The sequence below is a fragment of the Musca domestica genome, unplaced genomic scaffold (assembly GCF_030504385.1).
Source record: "Musca domestica strain aabys unplaced genomic scaffold, Musca_domestica.polishedcontigs.V.1.1 7, whole genome shotgun sequence".
NCBI classification, from domain to species: Eukaryota; Metazoa; Arthropoda; class Insecta; order Diptera; family Muscidae; genus Musca; species Musca domestica.
Genome location: NW_026712383.1, coordinates 6601487 through 6616944, shown reverse-complemented (window position 1 = coordinate 6616944; position 15458 = coordinate 6601487). Strand labels below are relative to the sequence as shown.

Here is a 15458-nt window from a genome sequence, read left to right as displayed (position 1 = left end):
TTGCTACATATAAAGCATTCATTTCCGTAAACATATATGTACATACCACACTATTGATTGCAATTGCAAATGCATGCAAACACATACATATATCCACACCTACACTCGCATTTATGCATGCATACAAATGATTTCCTTCTCCACACACACATATGTATTCAGCTGTTTCTAATTAAAACTGCAATTTGTTGCGTGTCTGTGTGTGTGTGTGTAAAAATATTCATTGAAGATATAATGAATTTTTCCCACGTGTGCATAATAACACAAAATTGTTAATATGTTAATGTGAATGGAATGACTGCAATGGTGGAAATGTCATTCCGATGGCATGGACGGCAACACAACCACGCAATAGTATTTTGCCAACATTATATATTTAATAACGATTTTTGCAACTTTGTGCAATTGAAAATAAAATTTTATAGTGAATTTGGAGAATTTCTCCAAAATATTTAAACAGTAAAAATTAAATGGTCCTTTTATTGATTCACTGCCACTTTTTTCCGCCAAAATGATTTCGCAGAATAGGCTCCAGCCATGGCGGCATTACTTTATTTATTGAATGCAGCCAAACATTAAAATTTTGCCGAGCCGCGTACCATTGCCATTCACGAAGGAGAAAGAGATATTCGAAAAAAATATTCATTTACTTTTATGGCTGGACAATTTATTTATTGGAAACAATGTGTAACAATATCCCGGGTCCCTTTTGTTTATAAGCAACAAACTATTAAATATTTATTGTGTTAAAATGCCATATGAGCTGTAAAAATACTGCTGCAGTCGAACATTAATTTGTGGAGGATATATAAAAATGGTGGCTGTGGCAGGCATTGCACTTTGAATTGACAATGGCATTCATTTCAAAGGGTTTTTGTCTTTTGCAGAAATTTAAATGACTTGGTACGCCAAAAAGATGAAAAGCAATTCCGTATGCCGCACGATTAGAGGAAATTTTAGAAAGGATGGGGTTTAGAACATTATCGGATTGTTATGATAAATTAAATGGAAGGAAAAACAATTCATTGAATATATATATCCTAGAAAAGCCTGTCCATTAATACGATCAAATCGAAATCATTTGGTTTTGCATTAAATAATAATTAATGCTTTAACGGAATTAAACAAGAGCTTATCACTATCAAAGTATGCGAAGCTGATATCTCAAAAACTAAGAAAAGTGTAAAGACTAGACTTGGCATAACTCAATATTTTTATAAATACTAGATTTATTATAAAAATTATGGAGATCGGACCGCTCCTTCATGGAATTTAAGATTTTGAAAAACAAAACACTCAAAGAAAGCGAAATATTTTCGCTAACGCAAGATCTTTTGTAAAGATGATATATAACTGCGAATCCCTTCTGGTACCTCATCAACAAAGGGTCACAATTTTAAACACATTTTCCTGTCATAACTTACAAAACAAGTCAGTGATTATTTACAACTTTCTATATCCGAATATTTGTCTCAACCAGAAATCGATAATTTAAGCCAAAGAAAAAAAAAAATACGTTGTGAGATGGAGCATGGAGTCCGTCTAGACATCAAGTCTCAACAAGGCCTTAACATACTTGCAGATAATGTCGGCTACATAGACAGCCGAAAAAGTTCTTGTCCATTTCATTATAGATTGCTGCTATTGTCTCAATTCATATTGGGCGCCACTTTATAGAATGGTACATGTCCTGCTAAACCTTTACAACTTTCTTCAAGGGAATTTGTGGTTACAGCTGATAAACGTGTAAAACCTGAGGAAGTGCTTGAAGAGTATAGGCTAACAAGGAAAAATCTACGCAGACAAATTGTAAAACAGCAATCTAGGAAAGATATATGTAAAGAACTTCAAAACGATCCCTAAGGCTCCTACATAATATTATGTAGGAAATATAAAAGAGATACTGGGAATAAAAAATCTCGAATGGGCTCGTAAAATCGTTTTTTTTTATTTCCTACAAGAAAGTACAAAAAATAAGCCTACTGCAACATCAGAATACGCAAGTCTTTCTACTGAGGCCGGTAACAAAAATATAAACCATATCCTAAAAAAAACACCGGGACCTTACGGAAAAACAAATGAGTTCATCACAAAGTATTATTCCTGAAAGCTTAGCTACACCATTACGAAGCTCATAGTAAATGGCAACGATACATTCTAGAACAAAAGTAAGAATCATACTTAATATTAGAGATACTGGTCCCAGTAATCATGAAGGTAATAATCACTGTAGCCTATGCACAAGAGTCATACGCTGTTCCTGTCATAAGTAGTGCAATTGCGAGTAATAACTTATTAAAGAAAGAATATCAGATCAGATCAGATCAGATTTAAAATGTGAGTCCTTTAAGGGCGAGGTACCAGAAGGAGTGGACTAATATATCCCATAATCACACCAGATTTGTGTTAATAAAAATGTTGGGATGTGCCATCAGATCTTGTGTTAATTTAAATATTTGAATGCACCGAGTTTGAGTTTGAGTTTGGCATGCTAAGTTAACGTTTTATATGGTTACTAGTTGAACCCGATGCGCTTCGCTTACCCTTTTGATTTTATATGTATTCAAAATGGTTTCGAGTCCATAAATTACAAACATACAAACATTTTCGTCTTTTATAGATATAGATTCGAAATTTTGAACCGTCGTGGGGAAGCTGTTTCATCCATTCGTCATACTAGGACTTCTGGTGGTACAAAAATCGGACTCTTATTTCACATTTCGTTATAATTATTCAAAATTTTGTGAGGAAGATACTTTATGGATTAGGCTGATATTGTCAATTTTAGCACTGATGTAAATATTAGGGTTTGCATAGTTTGCAAAAAATTGGATGATCCTTCCTTTTTCTATGAAGTAAAATATTTTGTTTGATAATTTTAACTTTTGTGAGGGAAGTACCAGAAGGAGTGAACGGATATTGCCCACCTACGAACTCGATGTAAGTGTGATAATAATATTGCGATGTACCAAAGTTTGGTAACTCTTCGTTCGCACCAGCCGGCCACAACAGTTGTCACTCTCTTTGCGAGAAAACGCAAATTTCCTGTTTTCACACCTCCAAAGCTAGATGGAGTCACGATACCATTTCCTCAGAAGCCAAAAAACCCGTTACTATGTTCGACCACCAGAGGAGGGGCTTTATTGCACTTTACTCTTACAAGAGCTGTGTAGGCAAAAGTTGGGGGCTCAAACCATATATAATCAAGCCTATATCCTAGCCTATGGAGCTTTAGTAGACTGGTGGCAATCCTTATCCTAAAGACGAGGCATTGAAAAAGTTCAAAAATCTGTATCGCTGCTGATCACAGATGCATTCAGTAGCACACATCAATCCTTCATATCTAGAGAACACCTGATGCCTAGAGGCATCAGGTGTTCTCTTCGACTCAGAGAACTAAAACAATGTCGCAATCAATCCTTTGGACACTCTGAGATCCTAGGTCGTGCGGAGTATGTAAGAGGAGAAGTCAGTACAAGTGAGTATATATCACAAAGATTTAACCTTGATCCACTTGGCAGAGACGTCTGGACCCGTAGCAATCCACATTTCTGCCATATAGCTGTGCATACATTGTGGGACGGATGCTGGTGTCTTGTGTGACATTTTACTACAAATAAAGAAACGAAAATAGTGTATTCTAGGCGGAAAATATTGCGTTCAGAAAAGCCATAGACATATAGGTAAACATGAGCAGTAAAGTTAGCTGTCTTGTGTCTATATAGTCAAGTCAAGAGGCACGGAAGGTTTTACTTCCTTTAATATTTACCATAAAATCTATGAAAGTTTTGGATTATAGAAAAACCTTGGAAAATACTGAATTGCCTATCAATCTCTGTTAGGTTCCATGCCGTCACAATATACCAGGTAAGAAAGACAGCAGATGAATTGGCAAGACGGGGTTCCGAATTAACTGTCATTGAAGTTAAGAACTCGGTTAGACCCCTGTACCACTTCTTCATGCAATACACAAATAGTACTCTAAGAGATTCAAACAAAAATTGCTAGAAGAAAGGGGATGTAATGTCCCTAAGAAAATCTGGCCTGTACTCTCCGAGAGGAGAACAAAGTCGATAAGCTCCATATCGAAACCTGGACTATCAAGTCACTGTCACAAGTCACTGTAGTATGGGAGCAATGATTTCTAGATGGAGTGGCGACGATATCGATTACTATAGAATCTGTCAAGATGAGAAAGAAACTGAGACAGTGGAACATTTGCTCTGCCACTGTCCGACTGTCATTAATGTGAGACACGGGCTTGCGGAAAAACAATTAACACACAATCTGTCAATCTGTAACACAGAGCCTGTAGTAGTTCTTAAATTAGCCAGAAGATTTAAGTGATTAAAGACGACATGGCAAAGTTGTTAGCCGGGACTACCTCTTTAATTCTATTATTACATTTTCCATGCATAGTATGGAGGGTATAATAAGTTTGTCATTCCGTTTGAATATATATTCTTGATCAGCGTAAAATGTTGGCACAAATTACGATAGGAAGCTAAAATTTTGCACATATTAGTCTTTTGTGTACAGGCAGGTCAAGATCAAAGATGGGCTATACGGGTCCACGATATCGTATAGCCTTCATATAACGGTAACCCCCGATATTCGGTATTTTGATGATCTTAGGCACATTTTTCAATGGAATTGTGTGAAATTTTACACAAGCAGATCCTTTTGAGTACTTTATCCCTGAAAGAGAATTGTCGATATAGGTCAACGATATCGTATGGCCCCCATATCACGCTACCGTATTTTTATTATTTTTGGCGCATTATTCCCTGCAATTGCTTCAATTCTTGTATTTGAAGCTAGTAATGGGTACTACAACCTATTACGGGAGATTGTCTATGTAGGTCCACGTTTTTATATAGCTATCAGATAACGACACCTCCTACTTTTCACAGAAACTGTTTAAAATTTCGTATTTAAAGTTCGAAATGGATACTACAGCCGATGACATAAATAACTTATGCAGAACCACGACTTTTCATATGAGAGTTATTTTTCTATAGAATTTTTCTGAACATTTTCAATTTCCTTTAAAATAGTGGATGAAATTAAAAGATCGGCCATGCAGAACTTTGCCGTTGTATTAAAACAAATTTTTATTTGTTTGTATTAAAATTTTGGGTTTAACAGTTACCGATTTTGTTGGTAAGTCAAATAAGTAAGCAAAGACTATAGACGTGCGGGGCCGATCATGTGATACCCTACAACACTACAATATGTTGGAAGCCTGCCCAAATGTTACCCTTACTTACGCACTCCGCCGTTTTGTTATGTATTCGAAAAAAAAAAATCCTAAAAGTCCATTTTACCGCTAAATATAATCCAATAGTTATCCAATATGCTCGACCTCTATCCTGTCCCTAACTTTCGCTCCTGTAGAGCGGCTGAAACATCAGGAAAATGCCTTTTTTTGGTCCTTTGAACACCTGAATTTAAATCTCCATAAAAATAGGCTTTAATTCTGACCCTTTCGCTAACCCATGCAAAATTTCGTCACGATCGGACGATAATTGCGACCTGTATATAATACCTTCAACACATAGTGTTGGGAAGTGTAGAAAAAAAATTAAAAAAATTTCAATTCAAAATTGTAAGTTAAATTAAATACAAAAACATAATAAAAATAATAATTATAATAAATAATAAAAAAATTTAACAAAAAATATTCACTTTATTATTTTTATTTTTTATGTTATCGTTTTCTGGCAAGAGATCATCCCGAAATAATGAGAATTGAGAAAATCAGTCCAGCGGTTCTTGACTTATCAGCGTTCTAACTAACATTTCCTTCTTTGATAGATGAGATTGTATATATTTTGCTAGATATGCGAGATTTTGGATATGAGCATCAATGTAGCGGTCAGAAGTGACATTTTCGTTTATTTGTGATTGCGCCAGGATAAAAAATATTCGTGGTTTAGTGGAAAATGTCGTATTTTTTATAAAAAAAAAAGTTATGGCATTTTTTAAGCGCTGAATATGGTCCGATGACCATCCAAATTTGTGCGCTTCTGTCCATTCCTAAACTCTAACTCGATGCAAAATTCCGCGCCGATTGGTCTATAACTGTGGCCTGTAGAGCAACAGAAAAATCACGTATTTATTCTGTTTTTGGTCCATTTCAACCCCTAAACATTTTGCGATCATATCCAAAAACAATATGGTTCTATTCTGACCCTAACCCCACCTCCATTTTAAATTTCGTGAGCATCGGGCTATAATTGCGACCTATAGCTTGATTACCAATTAACATGGACAGACGGACGGACATGCATAGCTAGATCGACTCAGCTGGGCGAGCTAGGAAGATCCATATATACTTTCCTTTGTGGGAATCCAATGACAAAAACTACTTTTGAAGAAACACTTCTACGTATAGCTCCCGTAGAGGTATTTTTCTACCGATTTTTTTTTTAAATTTTTCAATTTCCTTTAAAATGGTGGAGGTTATTAAAAGATCGGCCCGGCCGAATATAGCTGCTTTTTTAATTGTTTGTATTAAAATTTTAGGTTTAAAAGTTACCGATTTTCTCGGTAACTCAAAAAATAGGTTAGAGAATCGCGTTTCTGGTCTGGAATCTTTGCTTTCTCTCCATGTTCTCTTATTGTGTCAAAATCAAAACAACGACAAAGTGTGTCTGTACTCAAAAATGTGCTGATTACCCAACATTTGGTTGTATCGAGGTGCTCATTACATTCTACCACAAAAAATGCAGTGGCGGTGTGTATAAGTGTATGTTTTTTAAGTTTTTGCCAAAAATTAGAAAATACCCACCTCAAGACGGTCCTGGTTTCCTGGTTTTACTTTATCACTCAAATGCTTTTTATACAATTGACCACACGAATTTTTGTTTCAAATTCCGGAATTTCTCTAACTTTACTGCCACATCCACCAATCTCATAAAGCCATACCTTACAAATCGAACCCAACTGAAGGTAATTAAAGGAGTAACTCATGGGTAAATACTATTCCCACTTATATTTCCCATTTAGATAAATAACCCTTCATCTCCTTTGACAAGCAGCGGTGATTTTGATACTTACTTCGAAATTTGATATGGCTTTGGAGAACTGTTATAATTTTTTTTCTCCCTCTCAGAGTTAATGGTCAATTTCCTAAAGTAAATTATTTTGTCACGAATTTTTTCCTTTCCTTTTTGTCTAAATGATAGTTTCACATTGTCATTTACAATTGATTGAACAATTCCGTTCGAAAACAATTTTTATACGGATAATTGTTTTGGTTTAATTGTGATGTTAGCTCATTCCCCATATGCCACTGTCACCACGAAAGTAACTCAAAACATCAGTATGCATATTTACATCACGTGATGTATTCAAAAGAGTTTAGTAAAGCAAATGTAAATTCCGCAAACATTTGATTCATTTGGCAATGTGGGATATTCCCTCAAAATCAGACACATTCAGACATTCATTCATTCATTCATCCCTTTGATTTTTTTTTCATTTTTGTTTGTAAATAATTTCCTCCGTTGCAAATTCAACTATAATCTCATCTGTAGTGGTCTAGTAGGTACACTGCCATTGGTGAAATTTACAATTTATGCGGCAACACTGCTGGGTAAGAGGTTAAAGAGACTGTTTTAGACAACCACAAATTTTAATTGCATTTGAAAAATTTGCGCTTGGCTGGCTGGTTGACTGGCAAAATAAACCGCTGTAGAGATTTCCCAGTGACCAAACGATGAGCCGAACCGAGCCAAGCTGAATGAACCAAAAGTAATGAACAGATTTGAAGTGCTTTGTATTTGTGGTGAAATGTAAATAATGTTGATATAATCAACTGAAATAATAATAACAGCAACAGCAACAACAACAACATGAGCATAATAATGCCTAAATCTCATTATCAGACATGTGAGCCACATAATGCGAAATATAATGTGAAATGCAACGAACATGCTGGGTAGCTTTAATTATGCTTAGAAATTGGGAATGGAAAATGAACATAAATCAAAAGTAACCAGTAAGGAAAGATCATATGATACCCTATATTACTATGCGTATATAGTAGAGCTTCTGTAACAAAACAAGTAAAAAAGCTGAAAGTACGGCGCGAGCCGAACTTTGAATACCCTCCACCATTTGGAACGAATTTGGCAATTCTCAAAAACAATAAAATCCGTTAAAACTTCTGTAAAAATCTTAAAAATACCGAATGTTGCTATTATATTTGGGTCTATATGGGACGACATGAAGCTGCGTAGGTAACATTTGTCATAAGTACTATACCAAAACGTGGAGCTACATGGCCCATTTTCAGTACCAAAAGTCCTGTAGACATAATATACATTTGAGCAAAATTTTATTAATCTACTTCAATTCGTTCGGAAGCTAGAGTGATTTCCACAGACGGACGGACATCGCTAAATCGACATAGAATTTTATGGAGATCAAGAATATATATACTTTGTGGGGTCTAAAATGTGTATTTTGCGGTGTTACAAACGGAATGACAATCTTAATATACCCTCCATTCTATGGTGGAATGGAGGCATGCATGCATAAATCGACTCAGAAAATGATTCTGTGGTGATCCTCAAAAGTAACTGCGGGTCTATCTCGCTTCTTTCTCCATGTTACAAACAAATGCATAAAGACATAAACCCTTTCCTCTATATGATATATGAAATGAAAAAGTGAAGAGAGAGATAGAGAGAGAGAGTGAAGAGCATAATCTGCTTTAATTGTAATTACAATCTTCTTGGAACACCAAACAGATCACGACGAAGTGATTGTCCTGGAAAAATTTAATTATTAATAGATTCTTTCTAAATGTTTTGATTAGATCTACTATTGCTAGATTTTGAATAGAAAATATTTTACTCTCAAATATCGCACTTTGAAAAATTAACGCGATTTGGCAATATTGTTCAATGAACCGAGCGATCTTTCTTATTCCTGTGTTCAAAAGGTTATGGTTCCATTTTTCCATTCTTGACGAGAGAGAATGAGTTACTTGGTAACAATTCTATCCACAAATATGATGTGGCACCTTTTTATACCCTCCACCATAGTATGGAGGTTATATTAAGTTTGTCATTCCGTTTGTAACACCTCGAAATACACATTTCAGACCCATCAATCAGCATAAAATTCTATGTCGATTTAGCGATGGAAATCACTCTAGCTTCCGAACTAATTGAAGTAGATTGATACAATTTTGCTCTAATGTATGTTATGTCTGCAGGACTTTTGGTATTGAAAATTGGCCATGTGGGTCCCCGTTTTGATATAGCCCCCATATAACGGTACCTCCCGATATTCGGTATTTTGATGATTTATTATTCACCGGAATAGTTTCAAATTTGGTATTTGAAGTTCGTAATGGACACTACAGCTTATGACAGAAAATTGTCTGTACAGGTCCACGTCTTCGTATAGCCCCCATATAACGGTACCTCCCTATATTCGGTATTTTAATGATTTTTGCCAATTTATTCACCGGGATTGTTTCAAATTTGGTATTTAAAGTTCGGAATGGATACTAGAGCCTAAGACAGAAAATTGTCTGTGCAGGTCCACGTCTTCGTATAGCCCCCATATTACGGTACCTCTCTATATTCGGTATTTTGATGATTTTAGCCAATTTATTCGCCGGAATTGTTTCAAATTTGATATTTGAAGTTCGTAATGGATACTACAGCCTAAGACAGAAAATTGTCTGTGCAGGTCCACGTCTTCGTATAGCCCCCATATATCGGTACCTCCCGATATTCGGTATTTTGATTTTATCGACATTATAACCGATTTTTTTTTAAGTTTCGCATTTGAATATTATACTGGCTTAAGACAAATGTTACCTTCGCAGGTTCATGTCGTCCCATATAGACCCTAATATAATAGCTACATTCGGTATTTTTAAGATTTTAACAGAATTTTTAACGGATTTTTTTGTTTTTGAAAATTGCCAAATTCGTTCCAAATGGTGGGGGGTATTCAAAGTTCGGTCGAACTTACAGCTTTTTTACTTGTTGTTGTTGTAGAGTAGGCGTTGTATAAATGCGTGTTTAGTTACATTTAATCTACGTTAGTAATAAGATTTGAATTACTTAAACAGCCAAAAAAACTTTCTTTAGCACAACAGTATATTTTCGCTTTACTATGAAAACATATTTTAACAAATGGCCAACACCACACAGCATTATGTTTTCGGTTTTCTGTATGTTCTAGATAAAAGAGGACCAACAAAAAGAAGAAAAAAAATCAAATGACAAATTAATTATTTTCACCATGAAAACCAAAAACTAGTTTTTTTTTTTGCTGGAACTCTCATTGTTTTCACAACTGATAATGTTGATGGTCATAATGATGACGTTGACACAAATGCGGTTTACTTGTGGCAGCATTGGCTGGCTGCATATGCTGAAAATGATTTGGCAAACAATTGTGATTAAAATTATTTTGGCTATGAACAACAACAGCAGCAACGAAAAAAGAGACAAAATAGTTTGTGGTTTAAATTTAATACTTAAATTGAAAGCGTTTGTGGCACAGATAACTGAATAGTTTTCATTACAGCATTTGAGATGAATAAATTTAAATAACGGCTAATGTAATTGGAGGCCATTGTCCTAGCTAAATATGGTATGGAAAATAGCAATTTATGGTTGATACATTTTAAAGTTAAGAGCAATATGTGTCAATGCAGCGAAATTTAATTTTTAATTTTCAAGTGGGCCGACTATATGATATTTTACACTACTCCGCATATTATAGGGAAATAATATGCAGGAAAAAGTTTTAGGGATATATTAACTATTCACAAGCAGTGAATGGTTCTTGTTGATACTCTAAGAGCCCTGGATGCTTTATTTTTTTAACAATATATGGGGGAAAATTTTAAATTAATGGTAGATTGAAAGAAGAGAAGAACAGAAAAGCTAGATGCAGAAACTCCTCAAACAAAAGGCAGTTGAACTAGAAGAGAAGTTACAGGCTTTTTCAAGATCAAATGTAAAAACCATTTCAGAAGCAGATACAGAAAAGCAAGCAGTAGCAGATGCTGAAGATTATGATTACATTTTGAAAAAGAGTCAAAAAGTGTCAGGGACAGAATATCTATTCAGTACAAAAGTTATAACAGCCAATTAATTATTTAACCTCAAATGTAATTCTGTTCCGTTTTTCAGTTTCGAAAAAAAATGGAAGTGGATCTCATAGGATCATTAAATATACTTTGAGGAATATCACAAAAAAAAAAAAAAGGAAAAAAGTTGTATTTGAACGAATTTGGAAATTTTCAAAAAAAAAAATAATATCGGTCAAAAATGCTGTTAAAATACGACGACGTGGACCTGCATAGGCAACTTTTGCCATAAGCTATTACGATATTCAAATGCGAAACTTGAAAAAAATCTGTTTATAATGTAGCTAAGATCATCAAAACAGCGAATATGGGGAGGTACCATGGGGGTTATAAAACGTGGATCTGCTCAGATAATTTTCTGTCCTAGCCTGTAGTATTCATTACCAACTTCAAATGCGAAATTTGACACAATTCCGGTAAATAATGTCGCTAAAATCATTAAAATACCGAATATCGGGGGTTACCGTTGTTTGGGGGCTATACAAAGAGGTGGACCTGTACAGACATTTTTCTGTTTTAGGCTGTAGTATATATTACGAACTTCAAATACCACAATTGAAATAGTTTCGGTAAATAATGTCGCTAAAATCATCAAAATATCGTGTATCGGGGGGTACTGTTATAAGGGGGCTATACGAAGACGTGACCTACATGGCCTACTGTAGTATCTATTACGAACTTCAAATACTAAATTTGTAACAATTTCGGTAAGTAATGTCGCTAAAAGTATCAAAATACTGAATATCGGTAGGTACCGTTATATGGGAGCTATACGAAGGCTTGGACTTACATGGCCAATTTTCTGTCATAGGCTGTAGTATCCATTACGAACTTCAAATACCGAATTTGAAACAATTCAGGTGAATATGTCGCTAAAATCATTAAAATAACGAATATATGGAGGTACCGTTATATGGGGGCTATATCAAAACGTGGACTTACATGGCCCATTTTCAATAACAAAAGTCTTCTAGACATAATATACATTTGAGCAAAATATTATCAACCGAATACATTTCGTTCGGAATCTGGAGTGATTTCTACAGATGGAAAGACGAATAGACGGACGGACATCGCTAAATCGACATACAATTTTGTGCTTATCAAGAATATATATACTTTGGGGGGGTCTAAAATGTATATTTCGAGGTGTTACAAACGAAATGACAAATTTAATATACCCTCCATACTATAGTGAAGGGTATAAAAACATCTAAAAAACTATTTAGGAAAATAAAACAGCTACATTTCGTTGCATATTGTGGCAGACTCTTACATGGAAATGGAGGATATTGATGAAAAATTCAAATGAAGAGTTCAATAAAAAAGTAATGATCAGTCAGATTAAAAATATTTCAATTGCTTTGAATGGAGCATTCTCACAAAATATTATCAAAATTTTCGAACAATTTCGTTAAATTTATTTAGAATTTTAATCAGATGAGAGAACGACCAATATGGGCTCACTCTTTCTCGTACTCCGTTAAAATTTAGAGAATTATTTACGCTAGCAAAATGTGTAATTAATCTCCGATTCGTTCAAACTATTAGAGCTAGTATGAAAAGGGGATATATCGGTCTGCTCTTCATGGTACCTTCTCCCCAAAAACATCAAGTTCGATATTACTCATTTGAGTATCATCCTTACAAAAGGTAAACATTTTTATACCCTCCACCCTAGTAGGGAGGGTATATTAAGTTTGTCATTCCGTTTGTAACACCTCGAAATATACATTTTAGACCCCACAAAGTGTATATATTCTTGATCATCATAAAATTCTATGTCGATTTAGCGATGTCCGTTCGCCTATCCGTCTGTCAGTCTGTGGAAATCACTCTAGCTTCCGAAAGAAATGAAGTAATTTTATAAATTTTACTCAAATGTGTATTATGTCCGCAGGACTTTTGTTATTGAAAATGGGTGATGTATGTCCACGTTTTGGTATAGCCCCCATATAAAGGTACCTCCCTTTATTCGGTATTTTGACGATTTTAGCGACATCAGTCTCCCGAATTGTTTCAAATTTCTTATTTGAAGATTTTATTGTTTATTACAGCCTATGAGAAAAATTTTCTTATGCAGATCCATGTTTTCGTATAGATCCCGTATAAAGGTCATTATTTAAACGGTATTTTTTCCGAATTTGTTGGAATTTTTCTAGTATTAAAACTTCGGCTCAGCCGAACTAAGCTACTTTTTTAGTTGGAGTCGTCGATTTTTATTGTGTTCTGAGACCTATAGTAAAAAGTCATAAGAACGTATTTCATGTAATGTTCTAACTTACTATGATCCCGTTGAAATTGATTTTTAAAACATTTTTGGAATGAAGAACCAAAAATAGCCCTCATTTACTTGGTCGAAGGATAAGATTTTCGACCAACATAATTTTCGTGGTTTTATCAGTCATATTACCGAAGACACTATACGCATAAAATGTAAAGGCTCCATGGAATATTAATTCGATCGAGATGAGAGTTTGCGATGTTAATTTCTATATTTCCATACAAGTGTATTCTCCTTATAATCTCAGCCATATGAGGTACGTTTAGGCCCTAGGTCTGTTTGGGCGAAATACTTTTCAGGACATTTGGAGTCAATCTTGCGGTGTCAGTCCGTAAGTCTGTCTGGCTGACTGCTATGCCAACCTTCGAAAGGAGTAGCCGATTACTTCCAAACTACACATACATGAATAATCATAACTATTGTAAAATCTAGAATAAGAATCCGATTGTCTTCAAGTTTCGAACATCCCAATATTGCTATCAACTCTATATTTGGTATTAAGATGGGATATAAGTAAGAAAAAAGTTTTAGATTTTTAAAAACTTAATAGTCATTTGTAATTTTGATTTAAATAAACATTTTTATACCCTCAGCCACATGGCTAATTAGGGTATATAAAATCCGATACGGTCAAAACGTGCCTAGTGGAAATAACGGGTTTAGACCCTAGGTCTCTTTGGACCAAATCCGTTTCAGAACATTTGGGGTCGATCTAGCGGTGTCCGTCCGTCTGGCTGGTGCGCACGACAACAAAAGGTCGAAATTTTCAAAAAATATATTTTTGCACAGAAAGTGAAAGAATAATCTGATTCTGCTCCAGCTTTTCAAATCCTAATATTTGCGTCAGTGTTAGGTCAGTTGGGAAAATGGATAATATCGGTCTACTTCATCAAGTACCTCCCCCACAAATGGTCAACATTTTGAAAAGTTACAACTCTCAAAAAATGTGAAGTAAGAGTCCGATTGTCTTCAAATTTCACACATTCCAATATTTATATTAACCCAAGGTCTGGTGTTAAGATGGAATATATCGGACCACTCCTTCTGGTACCTCCCCCACACATGGTCTAATTTTGTAAATCCTAATATTTGCGTCAGTTCTAGGACTCGTGCCAAAATAGATAGTATTGGTAAACTCCATCAAGTGCATTTCCCACAAAGGGTCAAAAATTTGAATAATTGTAACTCTTAAAATATATGATGTAAGACTCCGACTGTCTTCAAATTTCACACATCCTACTATTTTTATGAACCAAAGATCTGGTAGTAAGACGGAATATATCGGTCCACTCCTTCTGGTACCTCCTCCACACAAACGCTCAAAATTTTGAATATCCATGAAGTTCATAAAAAGAGAAATCAACATCCCATTCCATTTCAGACATGGTACATCTCTATATTTCCATCAGCACAAGATCTGTTATGAAGATGGTAGAGAAACATAACGATCAAAGAAAGCAAAATAAGCTTCCAACTCTCTTCAAATTTCACACAAACAAACATTTTTGCTAACACAAGATCTGTTGTGAAAATGCTATGTATATGCGAACCCCATCTTGTACCTGACCCACAAAGGGTCAAAATTTTCAAACAAGTAAGCGATTCCTTACAACTAGCTATATCCACATATTTCTCTCAACAAGAAACCTGAGATAAATATGGAATTTATGATTTCCCATGAGTTGGGAAAATGGGCAATATTGACCCACTCTTTTTAAAGAGCGTCAAGAGTTTGAAAATTCATAACAGAAGGCAAAACATTTTAAATTTAATTTAAATTTTAAATCGAGGGTATACCAATCGACACTTTTTTACTTGTTTAATAATTTATGTTCGAGAATTGCCTATTCGAAATTATAGTTAATGTTTAATATACAATAGTTTGTTTTATTATAAATATTGGAACTGGTAGTTACTAACCATTTAGAATATTTATGAGCAATAAACTTCAGCCCTACCCCAAAAACCCAAGAAAGCAATAAAATCCAAATATGGTTGTCCTACAATAATTTAATAACATATGATTTTATAAATTTTTTGAAGACC

General features: G+C 34.8%; 1 protein-coding gene across 1 annotated transcript in view; it reads left to right on the top strand.

Moving 5' to 3' along the window:
* The window catches only part of LOC101891108 (uncharacterized), a 130882-nt gene that overhangs the window by 18869 nt on the left and 96555 nt on the right, over window positions 1-15458 (top strand). The gene's annotated exons all lie outside the window — the stretch shown is intronic.